The sequence below is a fragment of the Crotalus tigris genome, unplaced genomic scaffold (assembly GCF_016545835.1).
Source record: "Crotalus tigris isolate CLP2741 ecotype Arizona unplaced genomic scaffold, ASM1654583v1 scf7180000019553.37968852642:3898890, whole genome shotgun sequence".
NCBI classification, from domain to species: domain Eukaryota; kingdom Metazoa; phylum Chordata; class Lepidosauria; order Squamata; family Viperidae; genus Crotalus; species Crotalus tigris.
Genome location: NW_024097591.1, coordinates 2,199,308 through 2,222,595, shown reverse-complemented (window position 1 = coordinate 2,222,595; position 23,288 = coordinate 2,199,308).

Here is a 23,288-nt window from a genome sequence, read left to right as displayed (position 1 = left end):
ACGGACCAGAGGGGGGGGGGTTTGAATACCTGCATCCTGAGGATGGAGCTTTGCTTGTATGTGTGGCCTGCTTGCTGGCATGCTGCAGTCCGGTGCCAGTCCACAGATCGGGGGTTGGGGACCCCAGGCATAATGGATCAACAAGTAGTGGAAGACCACCCACCTCCCTCCTTAGATATCCCTTAGGATATCTAACACTTTGAAGAATACAAGACTCAACTAAACTTACCTCACAGTGTAGGAGGTGCCATCACAGCCAAAGGCTAATAGGGCTTGAGCTGGAGACATTTCCTTGCTGTCTTGGTCTTCTTTTTTCTTTCTTCGCTTTTGTTTCTTCCTCTGCTGTGCACAGCAAGGGTTGTCTCTTTCGAAAAACATTTGTCAGCACTTGTTTGTCCACTCAGTCTGCAAAGCTAAAAAAACTATAATATCTTTTGTAGATCAACAGCCGCACCTAGCATTAGAAAAGGACTGTTGAAGATTTCTTTCAGGTTCTGAAAACCATTGCCATGGCTAAAATTATGCCAGGCAAGAAAACCATCAAGTCTATAATCTATCAACAGCCATGCCTAGCTTTAAAAGGAGCCATTGAGAGTTTTTTCCCCCCAGTTCTAAGAACCATTGCCATGGCTAAATTTACACCTGGCAACAAACATTTAAAACTTTACTATCTACAGCTCAGTTGTGATTGAGTTGGTGAAGTAGCATTCTTGATGGAGATCATATTCATTCTTTTGTTCCATTCCTTCTTCCTCCATTTTCACCATCAACACTGCAGGCTGACAACTGTGTCTTCTGTTTTCTAAGATCGTATAGTAGACGCCTTTGAGATTAAAAAAAAAAATCAATGTTACATCAGCTGCCACTGGAGTTTTACTCCTACGAATGCACAATGGTTACTATTAGGTCAGATGCAGGTGTTACCATTCCTTATCTAGGCATAATGCAGAGGTTCCCAACCTTTTAGGCACCAAGGACCGGTGCCGTGGAGAAAGGTTTTCTGCGGACCAGAGGGGGGGGGGTTTGAATACCTGCATCCTGAGGATGGAGCTTTGCTTGTTTGTGTGGCCCACTTGCTGGCATGCTGAGGACCAGTGCTGGTCTACCGACCGGGGTTTGGGGACCCCTGTCATAACGGATCATCTGCCTCCCTCCATACCCTAAGATTTTGAAGAATACAAGACTCAACTAAACATACCTCACAGTGTAGGAAGCGCCATCACAGCCAAAGGCAAATAGGGCTTGAGCTGGAGACATTTTCTTGCTGTCTTGGTTCTTCTTTCTTTCTTCTTCTTTCTCTTTGGTTTCTTCCTCTGCATCGTCTCTTTCGAGGAACATTTGGCAGAAGAGCGCACTTGTTCCTCTGCTCAATCTGCAAAGCTAGGAAACTATAAAATCTTTTATAGATCAACGGCCACACCTAGCATTAGAAAGGGGCCATTGAGGTTTTCTTTCTGGTTCTAAGAACCATTGCCATGGCTAAAATAATGCCAGGCAGAAAACTATAAAATCTATAATTAATCACCGGCCACGCTGTTCATTTAAATGGGCCGTTGAGGTTTCCTTTTTGGTTCTAAGAACCATTGCCATGGTTAAAATAATGCTAGGCAGAAAACTATAAAATATATTATTAATGACTGGCCACATACTGGTCATTTAAAGAGGCCAATGAGGTTTTCTTTCTGGGTCTAAGAACCATCGTCATGGCTAAAATAATGCCAGGCAGAAAACTATAAAATCTATTATAGATCAACAGCCACAGCTAGCATTAAGAAAGGCCATTGAGGTTTTCTTTCTGGTTCTAAGAACCATCACCATGGCTAGAATTATGCCAGGCAGAAAACTATAAAATCTATTAATAATCACCGGCCACACTGGTCATTTAAAAAGGCCGTTGAGATTTTCTTTCTGGTTCTAAGAACCATCACCATGGCTAAAATTATGCTAGGGAAGAAAGGTATGAAATCAAATATCAATCATAATACCAGGTAACAGTCAGAATATATAATAAAAACTCTTTAATTTCACAACAAATTCAAAGACCTAACTATAGTTCCAGTTGGGAAACTGACTATCCTGGACCAGGGGTAGGCAACCTTGGCTCTTTTATGACTCATGGACTTCAACTCCCAGAATTCCTAAGCCAGCCATTCTGGCTCAGGAATTCTGGGAGTTGAAGTCCAGAGTCATAAAAGAGCCAAGATTGCCTACCCCTGTCCTAGACCAAGCAATGTCCAAAAATACAAATAAATTTCTAGGAGCCTGTCACTCCGACAAATTAGCCATCAATAGACAGACAGAAACAATATGTACCCACTTTGCAAAAAAGACAACACCTCTTCACCAGCAATCCACGCTGAGATATGCATAGATTAACACTATGATTAACATCAGACCAACAATCAAGAAGCAAACAGCGCCCTAATCAAGGAACTGCCAAAGAAGCTAACAACAAATAGCGCAACAAAGAACCTCCAAGACCATTTTTTAAAAAACTGCTAAAGCAAGCCTTAGGGCAGTGATGGCAAACCTTTTAGATCTTTTAGAGTGTCCAAAAGCCGCCCTGCCCTAGCTCTCGCCCGCCCGCCTCCCCGTCCCGCTGCCATCCCGCAGGGCCACCTACCGCCTCCATGGCCCGTTGCAGATCTCCCAGGCAATCCTGCAATGCCATGGCAGCCACGCCTTCTGCCTGCGCCCCACAGCATCATCTGCATGCGACAGGGTGCGAGGGCGGAGTCTTGTCCCCACTGCCCGGCTGTCATGTCCTTCGCTGGGCTGCTGCGTGCAGGCCATGCCCAGGGGTGATTCTCCTCCGGGGGTCTGCTGGAGAAGAGGGGGCTGCGGGGGAGGTGGGACTGGGGCGACGGCACGCGTTCCCATAGAGAGGGCTCAAAGTGTCACCTCTGTCTCACGTGCCATAGGTTCATCACCACTGCCTTAGGGTAAATTTCAGCAAGGCCCAAGCAGTACTTGCCAGGCTTCCTCACTTTCATGATACACCGAAGAGTGAATTAAACCATCTGTCTTACTGTTGATGTCTTCTTCTTCGTCTATAGGTCATTTTGGATTCGTGTCTTTGAAGGTCGACGTTACTTCAGTTGGAACTGGGGTTTTACTCCTAAGAATGCACAATACACAGTGGTTACTATTACCCCAGACACAGGGGTTACCCTTGCTTACCTAGGCATAACTAGTGGAAGACCATCTACCTCCCTCCATATCCTAAAGCAGGGGTCTCCAAACCTGGTCCTTTTATGACATGCTGGCTGAGGAATTCTGGGAGTTGAAGTCCACAAGTCATAAAAGGGCCAGGTTTGGAGACCCCTGTCCTAAAGTTTTAAAGAATACAAGACTCAACTAAACATACCTTTCAGTGTAGAGGGTGCCGTCACAGCCGAAGACTAGGAGGGCTTGAGCTGGAGACATTTTCTTGCTTTTTTTCTTCTTTTTTCTTCTTTCTCCTTTGTTTCTTCCTCAGTCGTGCCCGGCAACGTTGTCTCTTTCGAAGAATATTCGGCAGAAGAGTGCACTTCCTCTGCTCAGTCCGCAAAGCTAGAAAACTATAACATCTTTTACAGATCAATGGCCAACCTAACATTAAAAAAGGCCATTGATGTTTTCTTTTTGGTTCTATGAACCATTGCCAAGGCTAAATTTCCAGACTAACAATCAAGTAAACAATACCCTAATCAAGGAGCTGCCAAAGAAGCTAACAACACACAGCACAACTAAGAACCTCCAAGACCATTTTCGACAACACTGAAAAGAGCCACTAGAACAGTGATGGCGAACCTTTTAGAGACTGAGTGCCCAAAAACTTGCCCCGCCCCCGCTCCACCCCTCCACCCCCCACCCCACCCACCCACCCACAGGACCACTTACCGTCTCCATGGCCCTCCGCAGATCGCCCAGGCAGCCAGCAGCGCTATGGCAGCCACGCCCTCTGCCCGCGCCCTGCAGCATCAACTGCAGATGGGGTGTGAGGGCAGAGTCTTGTCTACCCTGCCTGGCTGCCATGTCCTTGGCTGCGCTGCTCCGTGTGGGCCACCCTCGAGGGCGAGTCTTCTTCAGGGGAGCTGCTGGAGAGGAGGGGGTCACGGGGGGAGGCAAGGCTGGGGCAATAGCACATGTGCCCACAGAGAGGGCTCCAACTGCTGCCACTGGCACCCGTGCCATAGGTTCGCCACCACTGCGCTAGAACCTAAACTGGGACCAAACTGCACTCCCTTCTAGCACTGTTCCCTAGTTTTATTTATTTATTTATGAGACTTATATACCGCTTTAAGTGCAAGCACTCTCTAAGCGGTGTATACTAGTAAGCAATGTAGATATATATATTTACATTGCCCCCAACAATCTGGGTCCTCATTTTACCTACCCCGGAAGGATGGAAGGCTGAGTCAACCTTGAGCCGGTGAGATTTGAACCATTGACCTGCTGAACACAGTCAGCTAAAGTGGCCTGCAGTACTGCACTCTAACTGCTGCGCCACCTCGGCTCATAGTTTGGTAAAGAAACGTCTACAACAGGGGTGTCAAACTGCCGGCCCATGGGCCGGACAGGTCACGTGGAAGCCACGCCCACCCCATTGCCGGCAAGGGCAAAACCGGCCTGATACGTTGCATGACGTCACATGACGTCGCGAGTTTGGACATGCCTGGTCTACTAGAAAACCGCCAAGCTCAGAAAGCACCAAAGATGCCTCATTTCAACTGTTAACCACAAATATTCTTCTTTATTGGTATTCCTCATATTAAATTGCATCACTAGGTTTACTTTTGCTTCTAAGAAGTCTGGCTGGCACTGGCATTATTTCCAAAGGTGTGAAGGTGGGAGAGAGGTGATCCCAAAGGATTCCCTTCTGGCTTGAGTCTCACTGAGGGAGTCCTCAGGTACTGGAGGAGACTGGTATCTGTCTGATTCTAAGATCCACAGCCAATAGCTAAAATTGTCTTGGGTCAGCAATTTTTTTGCTACTTTTTAGGCATGTTTGTCACACTTATGACTGCTCTTTTTACCCTTGATACTTTGTAATGTTTAAAAAAAAACTTTGCTAAAGCAGGTCTTAAGATAAACTTTAGCAAGACCCAAGGATTTTTGCAGTAGTTAACATGTTGCAAACAGTACCAGCCAGGCTTCCACACTTTTGTGATATACTGGAGAATTTATTTATTTATTTATGAGACCTATATACCGTTTTAAGTGCAAGCACTTAATTAATTAAACCATCTATCTTACTGTTGATGTCTTCTTCTTCGTCTATATGGATTCATGCCTTTGAAATAAAACAAAAATCAACATCACCAAGTGACCAGTAGATGTTCAGAGGTTAGAAAAGCAATCAGTCAAAGGGGTTTTATGTGTTTTATCCTACTTGTGAAAGAAGGCAAGATACAATGACTTGTAACATTGTTCCCTTAAGCCACTAGCCTGTTTTCTACAAGTTTTGCTTCTTTTGAAGCAGAGGTCTTCAAACTTGGCCCTTTTATGACTTGTGGATTGGCACGCTGGCTGAGGAATTCTGGGAGTTGATCCACAAGTCATAAAAGGGCCACGTTTGAAGACCCCTGGACTTCAACTCCCAGAATTCCTCAGCCAGGCACGCTGGTTGAAGAATTCTGGGAGTTGGTCCACAAGTCATAAAAGGGCCACGTTTGAAGACCCCTGGACTTCAACTCCCAGAATTCCTCAGCCAGGCATGCTGGCTGAGGAATTCTGGGAATTGAAGTCCACAAGTCATAAAGGGCCACGTTTGAATACCCCTGGACTTCAACTCCCAGAATTCCTCAGCCAGGCACGCTGGTTGAGGAATTCTGGGAATTGAAGTCCACAAGTCATAAAAGGGCCACGTTTGAATACCCCTGGACTTCAACTCCCAGAATTCCTCAGCCAGGCACGATGGTTGAGGAATTCTGGGAGTTGGTCCACAAGTCATAAAAGGGCCACGTTTGAAGACCCCTGGACTTCAACTCCCAGAATTCCTCAGCCAGGCAAGCTGGTTGAGGAATTCTGGGAGTTGGTCCACAAGTCATAAAAGGGCCATGTTTGAAGACCCCTGGACTTCAACTCCCAGAATTCCTCAGCCAGCCATTTTGAGGAGAAAGGGAGGTTTCCAAGCTGAGCTGGCTCAGGAATTCTAGGAGCTGAAGTCCACAAGACATAAAAGAGCGAAGGTTGCCTACCCCTGGTATAGGGTTTCCTGCCTGAGCAGGGGTTGGACTAGATGACCTTCAAGGTCCCTTCCAACTTTATTATTATTACATATTTTGCTTCTTTTAGGGACTTGAGCCTTGACTAAAATTATCTCAGATTCCCAAAAAATTACTTTATTCCTAAGAGGAAAGTCAGTTCCTGAGATAATTTTACCTTTAAAGCTAATTTTAACTCCTATTCACCTTTGGTGGTTTGGTCCCTTTAAAAAGGACATGGCTGAGATTAACTCAGGTTCCACCAAAACTTGAATTCTTGGCTAAAATTATCCCAAGAATTCACTTTATTCCTAAGAGGAAAGTCAGTTCCTGAGATAATTTTACCTTTAAAGCTAATTTTAACTCCTATTCACCTTTGCTGGTTTGGTCCCTTTAAAAAGGACATGGCTGAGATTAACTCAGGTTCCACCAAAACCTGAATTCTTGGCTAAAATTACCCCAAGAATTCACTTTATTCCTAAGAGGAAAGTCAGTTCCTGAAATAATTTTACTTTAAAGCTAATTTTAACTCCTATTCACCTTTGCTGGTTTGGTCCCTTTAAAAAGGACATGGCTGAGATTAACTCAGGTTCCACCAAACTTGAATTCTTGGCTAAAATTATCCCAAGAATTCACTTTATTCCTAAGAGGAAAGTCAGTTCCTGAGATAATTTTACCTTTAAAGCTAATTTTAACTCCTATTCACCTTTGCTGGTTTGGTCCCTTTAAAAAGGACATGGCTGAGATTAACTCAGGTTCCACCAAAACCTGAATTCTTGGCTAAAATTACCCCAAGAATTCACTTTATTCCTAAGAGGAAAGTCAGTTCCTGAAATAATTTTACTTTAAAGCTAATTTTAACTCCTATTCACCTTTGCTGGTTTGGTCCCTTTAAAAAGGACATGGCTGAGATTAACTCAGGTTCCACCAAAACTTGAATTCTTGGCTAAAATTACCCCAAGAATTCACTTTATTCCTAAGAGGAAAGTCAGTTCCTGAATAATTTTACCTTTAAAGCTAATTTTAACTCCTATTCACCTTTGCTGGTTTGGTCCCTTTAAAAAGGACATGGCTGAGATTACTCAGGTTCCACCAAGAACTTGAATTCTTGGCTAAAATTATCCCAAGAATTCACTTTATTCCTAAGAGGAAAGTCAGTTCCTGAGATAATTTTACCTTTAAAGCTAATTTTAACTCCTATTCACCTTTGCTGGTTTGGTCCCTTTAAAAAGGACATGGCTGAGATTAACTCAGGTTCCACCAAAACTTGAATTCTTGGCTAAAATTATCCCAAGAATTCACTTTATTCCTAAGAGGAAAGTCAGTTCCTGAGATAATTTTACCTTTAAAGCTAATTTTAACTCCTATTCACCTTTGCTGGTTTGGTCCCTTTAAAAAGGACATGGCTGAGATTAACTCAGGTTCCACCAAAATTTTATTCTAAAACTTGAATTCTTGGCTAAAATTATCCCAAGAATTCACTTTATTCCTAAGAGGAAAGTCAGTTCCTGAGATAATTTTACCTTTAAAGCTAATTTTAACTCCTATTCACCTTTGGTGGTTTGGTCCCTTTAAAAAGGACATGGCTGAGATTAACTCAGGTTCCACCAAAATTTTATTCTAAAAACTTGAATTTTTGGCTAAAATTATCCCAAGAATTCACTTTATTCCTAAGAGGAAAGTCAGTTCCTGAGATAATTTTACTTTAAAGCTAATTTTAACTCCTATTCACCTTTGGTGGTTTGGTCCCTTTAAAAAGGACGTGGTTGAGATTAACTCAGGTTCCACCAAAATTTTATTCTAAGAACTTGAATTCTTGGCTAAAATTATCCCAAGAATTCACTTTATTCCTAAGAGGAAAGTCAGTTCCTGAGATAATTTTACCTTTAAAGCTAATTTTAACTCCTATCACCTTTGCTGGTTTGGTCCCTTTAAAAAGGACATGGCTGAGATTAACTCAGGTTCCACCAAAACCTGAATTCTTGGCTAAAATTACCCCAAGAATTCACTTTATTCCTAAGAGGAAAGTCAGTTCCTGAAATAATTTTACTTTAAAGCTAATTTTAACTCCTATTCACCTTTGCTGGTTTGGTCCCTTTAAAAAGGACATGGCTGAGATTAACTCAGGTTCCACCAAACTTGAATTCTTGGCTAAAATTATCCCAAGAATTCACTTTATTCCTAAAAAGAAAGTCAGTTCCTGAAATAATTTTACCTTTAAAGCTAAATTTAACTCCTATTCACCTTTGCTGGTTTGGTCCCTTTAAAAAGGACATGGCTGAGATTAACTCAAGTTCCACCAAAACTTGAATTCTTGGCTAAAATTATCCCAAGAATTCACTTTATTCCTAAGAGGAAAGTCAGTTCCTGAGATAATTTTACTTTAAAGCTAATTTTAACTCCTATTCACCTTTGCTGGTTTGGTCCCTTTAAAAAGGACATGGCTGAGATTAACTCAGGTTCCACCAAAACTTGAATTCTTGGCTAAAATTATCCCAAGAATTCACTTTATTCCTATAAGGAAAGTCAGTTCCTGAGATAATTTTACCTTTAAAGCTAATTTTAACTCCTATTCACCTTTGGTGGTTTGGTCCCTTTAAAAAGGACATGGCTCAGATTACCTCAGGGTCCACCAAAATTTTATTCTTAGAACTTGAATTCTTGGCTAAAATTATCCCAAGAATTCACTTTATTCCTAAGAGGAAAGTCAATTCCTGAAATAATTTTACTTTAAAGCTAATTTTAACTCCTATTCACCTTTGCTGGTTTGGTCCCTTTAAAAAGGACATGGCTGAGATTAACTCAGGTTCCACCAAAACTTGAATTCTTGGCTAAAATTATCCCAAGAATTCACTTTATTCCTAAAAGGAAAGTCAGTTCCTGAGATAATTTTACCTTTAAAGCTAATTTTAACTCCTATTCACCTTTGCTGGTTTGGTCCCTTTAAAAAGGACATGGCTGAGATTAGCTCAGGTTCCATCAAGAACTTGAATTTTTGGCTAAAATTACCCCAAGAATTCACTTTATTCCTAAGAAGAAAGTCAGTTCCTGAGATAATTTTACCTTTAAAGCTAATTTTAACTCCTATTCACCTTTGCTGGTTTGGTCCCTTTAAAAAGGACATGGCTCAGATTACCTCAGGGTCCACCAAAATTTTATTCTTAGAACATGAATTCTTGGCTAAAATTATCCCAAGAATTCATTTTATTCCTAAGAGGAAAGTCAGTTCCTGAAATAATTTTACTTTAAAGCTAATTTTAACTCCTATTCACCTTTGCTGGTTTGGTCCCTTTAAAAAGGACATGGCTGAGATTAACTCAGGTTCCACCAAACTTGAATTCTTGGCTAAAATTATCCCAAGAATTCACTTTATTCCTAAAAGGAAAGTCAGTTCCTGAAATAATTTTACTTTAAAGCTAATTTTAACTCCTATTCACCTTTGCTGGTTTGGTCCCTTTAAAAAGGACATGGCTGAGATTAACTCAGGTTCCACCAAACTTGAATTTTTGGCTAAAATTATCCCAAGAATTCACTTTATTCCTAAAGGAAAGTCAGTTTCCTGAGATAATTTTACCTTTAAAGCTAATTTTAACTCCTATTCACCTTTGCTGGTTTGGTCCCTTTAAAAAGGACATGGCTCAGATTACCTCAGGGTCCACCAAAATTTTATTCTTAGAACATGAATTCTTGGCTAAAATTATCCCAAGAATTCATTTTATTCCTAAGAGGAAAGTCAGTTCCTGAAATAATTTTACTTTAAAGCTAATTTTAACTCCTATTCACCTTTGCTGGTTTGGTCCCTTTAAAAAGGACATGGCTGAGATTAACTCAGGTTCCACCAAAACTTGAATTCTTGGCTAAAATTATCCCAAGAATTCACTTTATTCCTAAAAGGAAAGTCAGTTCCTGAAATAATTTTACTTTAAAGCTAATTTTAACTCCTATTCACCTTTGCTGGTTTGGTCCCTTTAAAAAGGACATGGCTCAGATTACCTCAGGGTCCACCAAAATTTTATTCTTAGAACTTGAATTCTTGGCTAAAATTATCCCAAGAATTCACTTTATTCCTAAAAGGAAAGTCAGTTCCTGAGATAATTTTACCTTTAAAGCTAATTTTAACTCCTATTCACCTTTGGTGGTTTGGTCCCTTTAAAAAGGACATGGCTGAGATTAACTCAGGTTCCACCAAAACTTGAATTCTTGGCTAAAATTATCCCAAGAATTCACTTTATTCCTAAAAGGAAAGTCAGTTCCTGAGATAATTTTACCTTTAAAGCTAATTTTAACTCCTATTCACCTTTTGTGGTTTGGTCCCTTTAAAAAGGACATGGCTCAGATTACCTCAGGGTCCACCAAAATTTTATTCTTAGAACTTGAATTCTTGGCTAAAATTATCCCAAGAATTCACTTTATTCCTAAAAGGAAAGTCAGTTCCTGAGATAATTTTACCTTTAAACCTAATTTTAACTCCTATACACCTTTGGTGGTTTGGTCCCTTTAAAAAGGACATGGCTGAGATTAACTCAGGGTCCACCAAAATTTTAAGAACTTGACTAGAATTATTCTAAGACACAGCGGTTTGCGTTATTACCCGAGCGAAAGACCGAGATAAGTATCTTTAGTGACCTATGGTTTTGGAGTCCTTTGAATAAAACACCGTTTACCTACCACTGGCGTTTTACTCGTAAGAATACACGCCGTGGTTAAAATTACCCCAGGTGCTACCCTGACTCCCCGAGACCAAAGTTATTCATTTACTAAAGAACTCGCGCCCCCCTCCGCATCCCTAAAAGGTAAAAAAAAGTCTCCGCTAGAATTACCTCAAAGCTCAAAAGGCCCTGCCCGACCTCGAGCTCGAGGACTTGAGCCGCGGGAGCTCCGGAGAGAGAAATTTTAGCCCTCCGGCACCCCGCAGCAAAAAGGAAAAAATCGGCGGGCTCCTCAGGCTGAGTGCCAAAAGAAAAACGAGCGCGCTGCAGAGGCAGGAGACGCCGCTACCGCGTCTCTTTTTTTGAGGAAAAAGAAACGCGGGAGCGGCGGCGGCTTGCCTCTGCACCGCGCTCGCTTTTATTTTTGCACTCAAGCCTGAGAAGCCCGCCGACCTTTTTAAATGCCCCCGCCTTTCGGCGAGAGGAGAGGCCGCTCAGCCAATCCGAGGGAAGCGTTTTCGGGGCAGCCAATCACGAGCGAGATGGGCTGGAAGACAGGTGCCCGCGAGGCGGCCCTAGGGCGCTGGGCGGGAAAGGCGCGCGCTCTTTCCCGCCCAAACACAGGTGCGAACGCTCGGCTATTTTCCCAGCTCGCGCTCTTTCCCGCCCAAACACAGGTGCGAACGCTCGGCTATTTTCCCAGCTCGCGCAGCGGTTGCCATGGAGACGGCCGCGAAGCGCGGGAAGGCTCATCACGATCAGGTGGCCTCGGCCCGCACAGGTGAAGATGATTAGATTGCGTAATGCTTCCTCCTCGAGCCTTAGCTCCGCCTAGGGCGCCCTTCGCCCCGCCCGGGGACCCATTGGACTACAAATCCCATCCGCCAGGCAGCCTTGTGCCTGAGAGGCTGGAGTAGGCTTGGAGGCTGCCTCCCACCCCCCTCCCTCTCCCGTTGCAAAGGCCCCGTTTTTAAAAATATCCCCATCATTTTTGCAGCTGTGCTTTTTAGGCTTGAGTGCTCAGAGGGCGACTTGGGCTTCCGCTGGATTACAAGTCCCATCAGCCACCTCTGGGTGGCTGATAGGGATCGTCCCTTCTTCCAACAGAGAACTTTTTCCTTGTTGAGCAGGAAAATGCTCAAAATGCTGTTTAAAAAAAAGTCTGAACATTTAATAAATGCAAAATAAAATAAAGGTTATATTGCAGAATTTAGGAGATGCTTTCCATTTTCTTGCTGCAGAGAGAAATTCTGTTAAGTTCTAGCTGGAACTCCACCTCTCTTATTCTGTTGGTAACCATTTTGCTTGGGTTGGTTGGGGATATTTAAAAACAGTGAGGAAAGTCCACAAGAGGCCCGCTTATGCTCCCATCGCCTGTTTCCTGGGAGAGGGGAAGTTATTTATTGAGACCAAAGCGGTCAAGCCCTCTGGAAAGAATTGAGTCCTACGGTTAAAGAAGGAATAGCAGCCACAAAAGGAAATAAACCCTTTTAATATGATTTTAAGATTATTATTATGTACCTATTGAAGCTATTGAATGCTATTAAGGGTCAAAAAACAGTGCCATCCCTTGGTTGAAGCAGGTATATCAGCCATTAAAAAACTTCAATGGCATTTTAAGGTTATTCTTTATTATTAAAACCTTATTAATATTAATAGGGCATCATAGTCCTCCTTAACTAGGTTGAAGGCTTTTGAAGCAGATTTCTTCTTCCGCGCCTGCGGTGCAGCAAACGGGCCGTCCCTGGCCCTATTAATAAGGGGTTAATACCGTTAATAAAGATAGAGAATACCGTAATCTTAAAATGCTATTAAAAAGGTTTATTTCTTTTGGTTGCCGCAATACCCATTTTTGACCACAGGAGAGCACCGTTGTCCGTCCCATAGCATTAACATTGAGGCTGTCGTAGGCTTTTTTTAATGGCCTCCATCCTATAGCCAAGGAATCAAACAGTTTGACTACACCTCCCATCCTCCTTGACCAGGATAGATCCAGCTGGGAATGATAGGGAAGGCTTCCTCTCGTTCCTGACATCCTCAACCTAGCATTTAAGATGAGTCTTTGGCAGAGGAAAATGGGATTTGTAATCATTAAGAGCAGGGGTCTTCAAACTTGGCCCTTTTATGACTTGTGGACTTCAACTCCCAGAATTCCTCAGCCAGGCACACATCAGGAAAGCAACTTGTAGGAGGGAAGGTAAACATTAATAACTGGAAAGACCATGCCCCGGGCCAATAAATTATGGATGCTTATAAAGCTACCTGATTCAAGCTGGATCCAAGGACGCAAAGATGCCTGCGGCTGTGATCAAACAGAGAAATTGGTGAAGGGCATTACCCCATTTGACGAATTTTCTTCCCACATTGGCTAAGGGAATCCACAAAACATCATGCAAACAAAATTGCGGCCTCCTCAGCTTCATTTAAACTGAGATGGTTTTGTTAGGCAGGCTTCAGACAATCACGTTAGTTGTTTTTTTAAATGCAGGTATTTATTTATTTAAAATGGGTTTGCATTGAACTGAATTAAATACTTTCTTGGGCCAAGTGTGATTAGACACACCCCCAAGGGATTTCTCTCTGGTACAGAAGCACGGTCGTTAAGAATTTGCTCATCAGGAAGTCGCAAAAGGGAATCAACGTGAATCCCCCCCCCCAGGATGCTGCGACCGTCATAGATAGGAACCAGTTGCCAAGCATCCGAATGTAAATCACAGGATCCTGGGAAGCGGTGCGATGGCCGTAAGTGTGAAAATGGTCATAAGTCTCTTTTTTTCAGTGCCATTTGGACGGTCAGTCGTAAGTGGAGGACTGCCTGTAATATAACAATAGCAGGAGACCTTTTTCCAATGCTTATTTTTCATGGGGGGGAAAAAAAGCATCTCCTTCCTCCTCTTTAGCACAGCTACCAGCTTCATTTATGAATAAAACATGGCGCGGTCTTCTCTCTCGCCACCAATAAACAGGTTTAATCTTCTTGGGTGTTCCCAAAGGGTATCTGCCTTATTCATAGACTTTTAGAGACGGGGAGAGAGAGAGAGAGCTAAAAGTCAAAAGAGATCCGAGGACATCAAGCCACCATCTGCTTCGCTCCTTAGCGGCCTTCGGAGAAGAAGGCACATCTCAAGGCAAAACAAAACAAAACAAAAAAGGTGAGTGGGTGGGTGGCCAAAGCTTTCCAAAACCATAATTGTAGGACATAACTGCAGGACAAGAAACAAGGGATGGAAACTGATCAAGGAGAGAAGCAACCTGGAATTAAGGAGAAACTTCCTAACAGGGAGGACAATTAACGGGTGGAACAGCTTTGTCTCCAGAAATCGTGGGCGCTCCATCATTGGAAGTTTTTAAGATGAGACGGGATAGTCACTTGTCTGAAATGGGATAAGTTCTCCTGCTTGAGCAGGGGGCTGGACTAGAAGACCTCCAAGGTCCTTCCCAACACTGTTTTCCTGCATTTGTCGAATTTCAAGACAAGCAGCCACCCAAAACGCAAATAAACTCAAGATGGAAATTTTGCTTCGGTTTCTCGTCCTCTGTCTCAGACTGTGGGAAAAGAGGAACCCCTCAACCTCCCCGCCTCCCCAAAGTTGTGCACCCACAATTTGTGGCAGTCCCACAACACTCCTCCCCTCCATAAGCTTGGATAAGGCCCTCCCCGTTTATAGCTTTAACATCCCTTAAGCCTGGCCTTAAGAAGCCTGCTTTGTAACCCACCTTTCCTGAGCTTGTTTGCCAGGAAGAAGGCAGGTCCCAAAGGGGAAAGGGCTGCCGTTCCGTTCCTTCGGCATGTTAGCTCGCTGCGCTGGCCCACTCAATATTCTGGAGCTGTTCTCTTTACCCCACCCACAAACCCACCCACCCACCCACCCTCTCTCTCTCTCTCTCTCCCGCCTGCCTGGTTTAATACCAAATCTTGGTTCTCCTCCACGGGTGATTTTTCTAAAATAATAATAATAATTAAATTTTGCCTTCTTCCTTCCCCAATCCGAAGAGGCAGACCGAAGTCTTTTTAAAGCTCGGTTCCTTCGCTTGCCATCTCAAAATGAGCCGAAGGGATCCATCTACCCTCTTGCAAATGAGTCTGTTGAGCTTAAAAAGAAAAGAAAAAAAATGAAGAAAACACGGGAGGAAGAAAAAAAAAGGAGAGAGAGAAATAAAGAGAAGACAGGAAGATTTCAAAGGCTTTATATCAGGGTTGTTGATCACATCTGCTTGTGTTTTTTTCCCTCTCTCCTGTGCATCTCTTTTCCCATCTGGGGGTCGACACGACTGTAGACACCCGCCCCTGCAAACATCGAGATATATAGACCCACCTCTGTAAGATTAAAATCCAAGGCACTTTTTTTGTTAGTTTTTACATTTTTTTTTGTTGGTTTTACAGTGAACAGGTTAAAGCCATTGAGTTGAATGGTTGGTTCTGGGGTGCAGGGGGAGGGGGGAATGAGGAGGGGATCTTCCTGCCAGCGCTGGCACACGGGCTCACGAGCTGGGCTGGGGGGTGGAAGGGGCAGATGGGATTCGTAGTTCAAGTTGGTCGGGGAAGTTGCCAGAAATGGCGTTTGGTTTTTCCCCTGCAAGGAGTCACCTTGGCTGATTTCAAGTGACAAGATTGACAGCTCGCCAGCCCTATTGCTTTGCCGGGGAGGAGGAGCCGGGCTCCTGTGCTTCAGCTCTGCACCAATCGGCTGTGAAAAGGCACAGGAGCCTCTAGAGACAGGTGTACCTGGTCAGTTGGCCATCTAACATCTGCAGAGAAAAGGTTAAGAGAAAGGAAGACAACTGTCACTTTTAGCACACAATCTCTACCATCCTTCTTCAAAACTCAGCTGTCGAATTGCCCTGTCAAATACACATAGTCCTCCACTTACGACCGGCGGTCAGCCCTCCCCCAAATTTCTCTCACTAAGCGAGACAGCTGTTAAGGGAGCCTTGCCCCGCTTTACGACCTCATTAGGGGAATCGCTGTAGCCGTTAAGTTAGCAACACGGATAAGTAAACCTGGTTCCCCCCCCTGACTTTGCTTGTGAAAAGGGGGCAAAAGAGGATTGACATGACCCCCCAGGCCGCTGCGACCCTCATAAATATGGGTCAGTTGCTGAGTGTCCAAATTTTGATCATGTGACCCTGGGGGGGGACGCTGCGATGGTCGTAAGAGTGGAAAAGGGTCCTAAGTTACCTTTTCTGGTGCCTGTTTTGGACAGTCACTAAACAAAATGGTCACTAAACGATCACTGTAATTCAAGGACCACCAGAATAAGAGAAGGGAAGCGTTCCGAGGTGGCGCCTCCAGGCTAGGGGCAGTCTATCTGACAGGGAGAGCCCAGCAATCTCCCTTTTCCTTCGCAGGCCTGCTCGCTTTCGTTCCTAGCAGTGGCACCTATTTTTAAAAGAAAGAAAGAAAGAAAGAAAGAAAGAAAGAAAGAAAGAAAGAAAGAAAGAAAGAAAGAAAGAAAGAAAGATGGGAAGGAGGGGCTGGCAACCAAGTAGCTGGTGGGAAAGTGGAGCCAGCTTGGGAAAGAGAGAACAGGGCATTCAAAACATCTGGGGACAAAGCCAGAGTCTGTCTCTGCTGCTCTCTCCTTCGGCTTTTATTAAAAGCAACGTTCAAAGCAGCCAGGAGAGGAAGGAGGCCAAGCTGAGCTTTCAAAGGCAAAGGCTGAAACACAACAGAACCCTGTTACTAAGCGTGCAGGGAGGAAGGAAGGAAGGAAGGAAGGAAGAAAGGAAGGAAGGAAGGAAGGAAGGAAGGAAGGGGAAGGGACTAGAAGCGATGGATGGATGGTTAGATGGATGGGTGGGTGGGAGGGAGGGAGGGAGGGAAAAAGGAAGGAAGGAAGGGACTAGGATGGATAGGTGAGTGGGTGGGAGGGAGGAAGGAAGGAAGGAACTAAAAAGGATGGGTGGGTGGGAGGGAGGGAGGGAGGGGAAAAGGAAGGAAGGAAAGAAGGAAGGAAGGATGGGTGAGGTGGGAGAGAGGGAGGGAGGAAGGGAGTAGGAGGGAGGGATGGGTGGGTGGGTGAGAAGGAGGGAGGAAGGAGGGATAGGCAGACAGGAAGGAAAGAAAGGACTAGGACGGAGGGATGGGAGGGAGGGAAGGAGGAAAAAGGAAGGAACGAAGGAAGGAAACAGGCAGGCAGGAAGGAAAGATAGAAAGGACTAGGAGGGAGAGATGGGAGGAAGGAAGGAAGGAAGGAAGGAAAGAAGGGATGGAAGGAAGGAAAAAAAGGAGAGGGAGGGAAGGAAAGGAGAAGGAGGGATCGAAGGAAGGAAGCAAAAAAGGAAAACAGGGAGAGAAGATGGACTACATTTCTCGGGATCATTGCAATAACATACATCCATAGGGACAGACAAAAGAATGGTCCTTACAGGGCATACTACTACTACTAATAAATCGGGACCTAGAGAGCTAAAAAAAAAAAGTGCCACTGTTATTGCAACTAATTCTCCAACTCCCTGGATGGGGAGGAGGGTGCACTTTGAGTCACAAGCTGAACTCTAACCCAACATACAAAACACAGGATCTCATATGACCTTCAGTGCTTTGCACCACCCTCATCTCCTCCGAAAGAGGCAAACCCTTTCTTAACCTCAGCAACTGGACAAAGACGCCTGGACTACAACTCCCAGAATTCCTCAGCCAGCAGGCCTGGACTACAACTCCCAGAATTCCCCAGCTGGCCTGATGCCTGATCCATCTTTCCCGCTTTCCAACTCTACGATCCCCTTCAAAACAGGAACACCAGAAGACCCAAGTCAAAAATGGCTAAGATGGTAGAGCTAAGAGTGACGGGTTAAACACATTCAAGGATTTTGGCAATTTGGCCCAAATATTAGGGGGGGAACCCCCCAAGAACTTCTTAAGAGGGATGAAACCTTCAAAGAATCAGCATCCTGCAGCAAAATAATAATAAAAAAAACCACTCAACTATTAGCATGGAAACCTCAGCCAGCTACCAGGGTTTGACAATGGCACATCTGCAGCTTTTCCATTTTGGAATCGGCTGGAGGGACTACAAAGCCCCTTCTCCTCTCCTGCCAAGCCTCTGCACCCCAGAACCAATCACGTGGGTTTAGCAGGAAGAACTCCTCCCCCTCTGCTTCTCTAAACCATCTCATCAGAGTTTAAAAAAAAAAAATATTCGAAAAGTTACAGCGTCATCCTTTATAATATAGCAATATATTTCATAGGTAAAATAAACTATGGTTATGCTTTCCTTTAGTCATCGTTAATTTTTTTCTTTTTTTTTTTTTAGAAAACAGGAAAAAAAGGAAGAAAGAAAAAAAGAAAAGAAAAACGAGCCGTACAGAATTTTTTTCTGCCCCAGCGCTCAAGTCTTTGAGGAACGCCAAGGAGCTGGGAATTTGCTTCGCGCTGCCCATCCAGCTTCTTTCCGGCGGGAACCGGTGGAATCGGAAGGTCCACGGCGGAAGTTACGGCGTTAGAAAAATAAAAGAACCACAGTGACTTTCCCATTTTTTTTGTGGTTGTGGAGACCCACAATCCAGCCAGATGTCCCTTTGTTTGTCCAGCTTTTTTTCCCCCTCTTCCTTCCTTCCTTCCCCAAGAAATATCATCCAATCTCCATCGGAAAGCTTGGCAGGCCCAGTTTTGGCATCGTCGTCACCCCAGGATCGGGGTCTTCATGCGAGAATGGGTGAGTTGGGGTGGGGTCCTCCTTGGCCAATGCTGCTGGTTTCTTTCAAGTGGGACCTCCTTTCCCATCAGCCAGCACTGCTCAATCCAGCTGTACATCACCTTCCCATGATGGCTTGTTCAAGGTGGCTTGTTTCAAGAGGAGACAGGTCAGCTCTGTACTATGTCTGTCCGTCAAGAGGGGTGGGTGGACCACCCAGAGCATCTCAACTCCTTTTTTATCAAGGGAAGTTAAAGCAGAACACCCCAAGGGGACCAACTCCCCCCCTCTCAAAGTGGTACAGTCCTGGCCAAACCCCACCAAAGCTTTCCTTTCTTAAGCACATCCAACACACACATAGACACATTTCCCCAAACAAACAATAAGGCATTGTAGAATTACATATTTGGTGATGAGGAAAGCTTCCAGGAACATGTCAGCAGAAACATCTGGAGAACTTCCTCAGAAAGCTGGAAATAGGCTTCCCCATTCCACCCCAACCCCTTGCCTTCAAAGGCTCCCCAGTTGTGTTTTAAGGGCCAAACCACTGCCTTGAAACGGTGGCTGGGTGCAATTCCCCCAAATGGTTGCGGTGCTCCATTTTGGGGTCCCGTCACCCACTTCCTCCTCCCTGCTACTCTCACTTAAAAAAAAAAAATAGATGCGCTGCCTTGATGTTCCCCCGTGCAGTGGAAAAAAGGGACCTGCCCCAGATGAAGGGATGGTGTAAGTCCACGGCCCGTGTTTCACACCAGATTTTTGCAGTTGCGTTTCTTGGCCCAGAATGCAAAAAAAAAAAAAGGGGGGGGGCTGTTTTCTCCTCTCCATTCCTGCTCGGGAGGCATTTTTACAAAGAGAAGTTTGCTGGGTCCTCTAGGGGTGATTCAGGGCCTTCAACTGGGCAAAATAAACAGCATTTTCTCTCCTTTTTTTTCAACCAAGGGTTAGAAGGTCAAGCTAAGAGGCTGCAGGGAAAGGTTGGAGAATAAGAGAGGAGGTTAAACAACATTCGCAAGCGGTGAGTCGCTTCCATAGCAGCGGTGGACTTCCAACTCCCAGGGCTGGCTGGGGAATTCTGGCAGTTGAAGCCCACCCCTCTTAAAACTTGCTGGCTGGGAGATTCTGGGAGTTGAAGTCCACCACTCTTAAAGCAGGCTGACTGGGACACTCTGTTGAGGAGCCCTTATAATAGTGAACAAAGGACGTGGGTCCTGTTGCTCTCCAGGGTCCTGAAAGAGAACAAGCTGAGTTGCGTTGCCCTTTTAAGGCACAACTCCTTTTTCTGGCCCCCTACTTAAATCTACTCTTTGGGGAAGGGTTAACTCCTTAGTCCTCGACTTACGGCCACAAGCGGGACCCCCACCCCACAGAACCCCTCTAGGAGAGAGACGGGCGGTTCATAAGTTTGGCATATATCACAAATAAATTTCTGTCGCTAAGCAGGGCGGTGGTCAACCGCTAAGCCAGGTGGTCGCCCTGTTTTGCGACCTTTTTCACCATGGGGGTGAAGCCCACCATCCCTATGGTTGTTCAGCATATCCGTCCGGTCATTAAGAGAACCCAACTTCCCCATTAACTTTGTTTGGTTGGGAAGGCCCCATGACGCTGCAGCCATCGTCCATAAACTGGGGTTGCCAAGCACCTGAATTTTGATCACGCGACCCTGGGGAATGATGCAATGGTCATAAGTGCGAGGACCGGCCGCAAGTCCCATTGTCCACTGCCCTTGTAACTTTGAACAGCTCCTAAATGAAAGGTTGATAAAGAGCTGATATGTAACGGCCCACGCCTAGCCCCCAAATTAGAAGAAGGGCTGGTTGCTTTCAATCTATCCCCTAATAACCTACTAATTCTCTCTCTTCTTGCTTCCCTTTCTTCACACACACACACACCCACATTGCAGCAACTTGTCCATACGCACAACCCTTTAAAACCGAGTCAAGCTCTCAATCAAAGCTGGATGAACCAAGACTCTTTGGAAGAGCTGAGCCACCCAGGGTTTACTTTGGAAATAAAGACGGTCACCTTTGCAAAGAAAAAAAAAATGAAATTATACAGCAAAGTCCAGCCTAACTGTTCTATATATGGCGCCTCCGGCTAAAACAGGTCGTAATTCTGCCAATTAGACCCGTAACTCAAAATAGCCAATCCCTGCCATATTTACGGGCCAAGATAGGGACGGTGGAACCTTTCCAAAAAAAATCAAAATGACCAGTGCGCTTCTGAAGGAGAAACTGCCCCCCTCCCAACCTTGTGAGCAGAAAGCCGAACTTTAATGCCTAGAGGGAGTCCCTGATTTACAACGGTCCATTTTAGCAACCGTTCGAAGCTACAATGGCGCTGGCAAAAAAAGGGACTTGTGTCTGTTTTCAACTCACGACCGTCACGGCATCCCTGGAGTCGCGTGATCAAAATTCAGACGCTTGGCCACGGACTTGTGTTTATGACGGTTGCAGGGTCCCAGGGTGTGTGTGTGTGTGTGTGTGTGTCACACGATCCCCTTTTGCGACCTTCTGACCTTCTTAACCCCCACATTGCCAACTTAACCAGGGCAGTGAATTCCCTGAACAGGTCTCCAAATTGGGCCAAAATTCCCTTTGCAAATGCCTCCCTTAGCCACGGGGGGCTCCGTTGCGGTCGTAAGCCGAGGACCGCTTGTCTTTCTGCCAGCCGAATCCGGCTGGGGAAACCAAGCTGGGCTCCATGCTTTGGCTGGGGGTGTTTCAGCTGCACCCGTTTGCAATCTCCCCCAAATTCAGGTTCAATGCTGGAGAAGGTAGATGGGGGGTGGGTGGGTGGGTGGGTGGGAGAAGCCCTACCACCATAGCAAACTGGGCCGAAGAAGAAGAAGGGGGGTGGCCTGAAAGGGTGGGTGTCCAAAGTCTTTTATTATTATTATTATTCCTCTCCCCGAAACTGCCTCTGGTTCCTAAGCAACTCAAATGGCTTGGAACAAACCTCCTACTATAGGCAGAAATTTGCAGCTTCTCTTTGGCTTCCTTCGTTTAGGCTTTTGTGATGCTGGGAACACCACTCAGCTGTTGGAAGGCAAGAACAGGAGCAACATCACATAAAAATAAGAAGGGGGAGAAATGGATTTTTTCTTCTTCTTTGAAATGCACAAAAAAAGAAAAGATAGGCTCCTAATTTCTTTCCTTCCTTCCTTCCTTCCTTCCTTCCTTCCTTCCTTCCTTCCTTCCTTCCTTCCTTCTTTCTTTCTTTCTTTCTCAAAGCGACTTGCTGGCTTTTTGGCTGACAATTAACTCACACAGTAGGGTTGCACGTTAATTAATAGCCTCCCGGGCAATTATGCCGTTGCTGTGCTAGTTCAAAAAGACATTAAATGTCACCTCTTTGGCTTTTTATTATCTGGGAAAAGCAGTGTTCCTTGCAGGAGTTGCCAAGCACACTCCGGCTGAGCCCAGAGCTTTGGACTTCTGCCAGCTCAAATATATTCCTTTCCTCTCTGGCTTTTTAATTTTTATTATTATTTTTGAATGATAAGGAAAGAAGGAGGGAAGACTGGCTTTCGGTTGGCGTTTCGTTTTGTTTTTTTAAAATCAGCTGGGTTCCCAAAAATAAAAATTAAAAAAAAAAAAGAGCAAGGATTGGAAGGAGTTAAGGCTCTCGCCTTTTGCAAAAAATAAGATTTCTTTTTCCTAGCAACAGAGAAATGGAAGGGGGGGGGGAGGATTAAAGCAGCGATCGATAACCCGGAGGTTTTCTCCTCCAGGCAAGCAGAGTTTTCACCTAAATGTGAATTATTTTTGGGGGGTGGGTGGGGAAATCCTACATACCCTGTTTTGACCTGAATGTCTGCCACTGGGTGTTTTCCCATTCAGACAACTTTCCAATCCCGAAGGTGCATTCTGGAGCCATTTCAAAGAAGGGCGCTCAGCTTGGCTGTGTGCCACCTAACCCCTCATCCCCAGCCAAGCTGTCTGCACTCAGTTCTAGAGTCTTCTCTTCCCCCCCCCCCCGCTCCCGGTTCTGTGCCCCCAAGCAGGGAAATTCAGAAAAAGCAGCATTTTCAAGGAACGCCATAAATTCCAGGGAAAGCAGACACGGCCTTTGCTGTGGGAGCGGATCCTTAGAAATCCAGTAGAATTTAAGACTTTGGGGAAACTACCAAAGAGGGGGCTGAGGGAGAACTAGGTGATGGTTGGGGGGGGGGTATTCAAAACAGGCCTGGGAGGGGGGCAATTTTCTGGCCAGCTCCCTCGACCCGGGGAATCCAAAGGAACTGCAAATTCTTTGCCCCAATAACTTCTCCCCGGAAATCTCCTACCTGTCTCTTTGCACCTTTGCGTGGGTAACCCTGCTCACACACCCCAAAAGGTCCCCTTGATGAGGCAGGAAAATGGGGTTTTCTTCTCTCCCCCCCCACATGCAGACAGACACGCGTGGCTCCTTCGTATCCGTTCGGACGTGCCTGCTTGAGGAGAGCAAGGCAGGAGGAAGGAGGCCATCCCAGGCGTAGCGAGTGATTCGGAGGGAAGGAGCGGACCAGGGTGACCGGCCATCACTCCAGGTCAGGTGGAAAATTCAGAAAAGCGGTGAGCAAATGGAAGGAAAGGCGCCTCTCGTTTGGTTTGGCCCCCAGCTTCTCTACGGTGACATTGTCCAGCAAGAGGGAAAGGAAATACAGAGGGAGAAGGAAGGAAAACAGGGAGGGAGGGAGAAAGGAAGGAAGGAAGGAAGGAAGGAAGGAAGGAAGGAAGGAAGGAAGGAAGGAAGGAAGGAAGGAAGGAAGGAAGGAAAGAAGGAACTAAGGGAATCAGAGAGAAAGGAAGGAAGGTAGAAGGAGGAGGGGA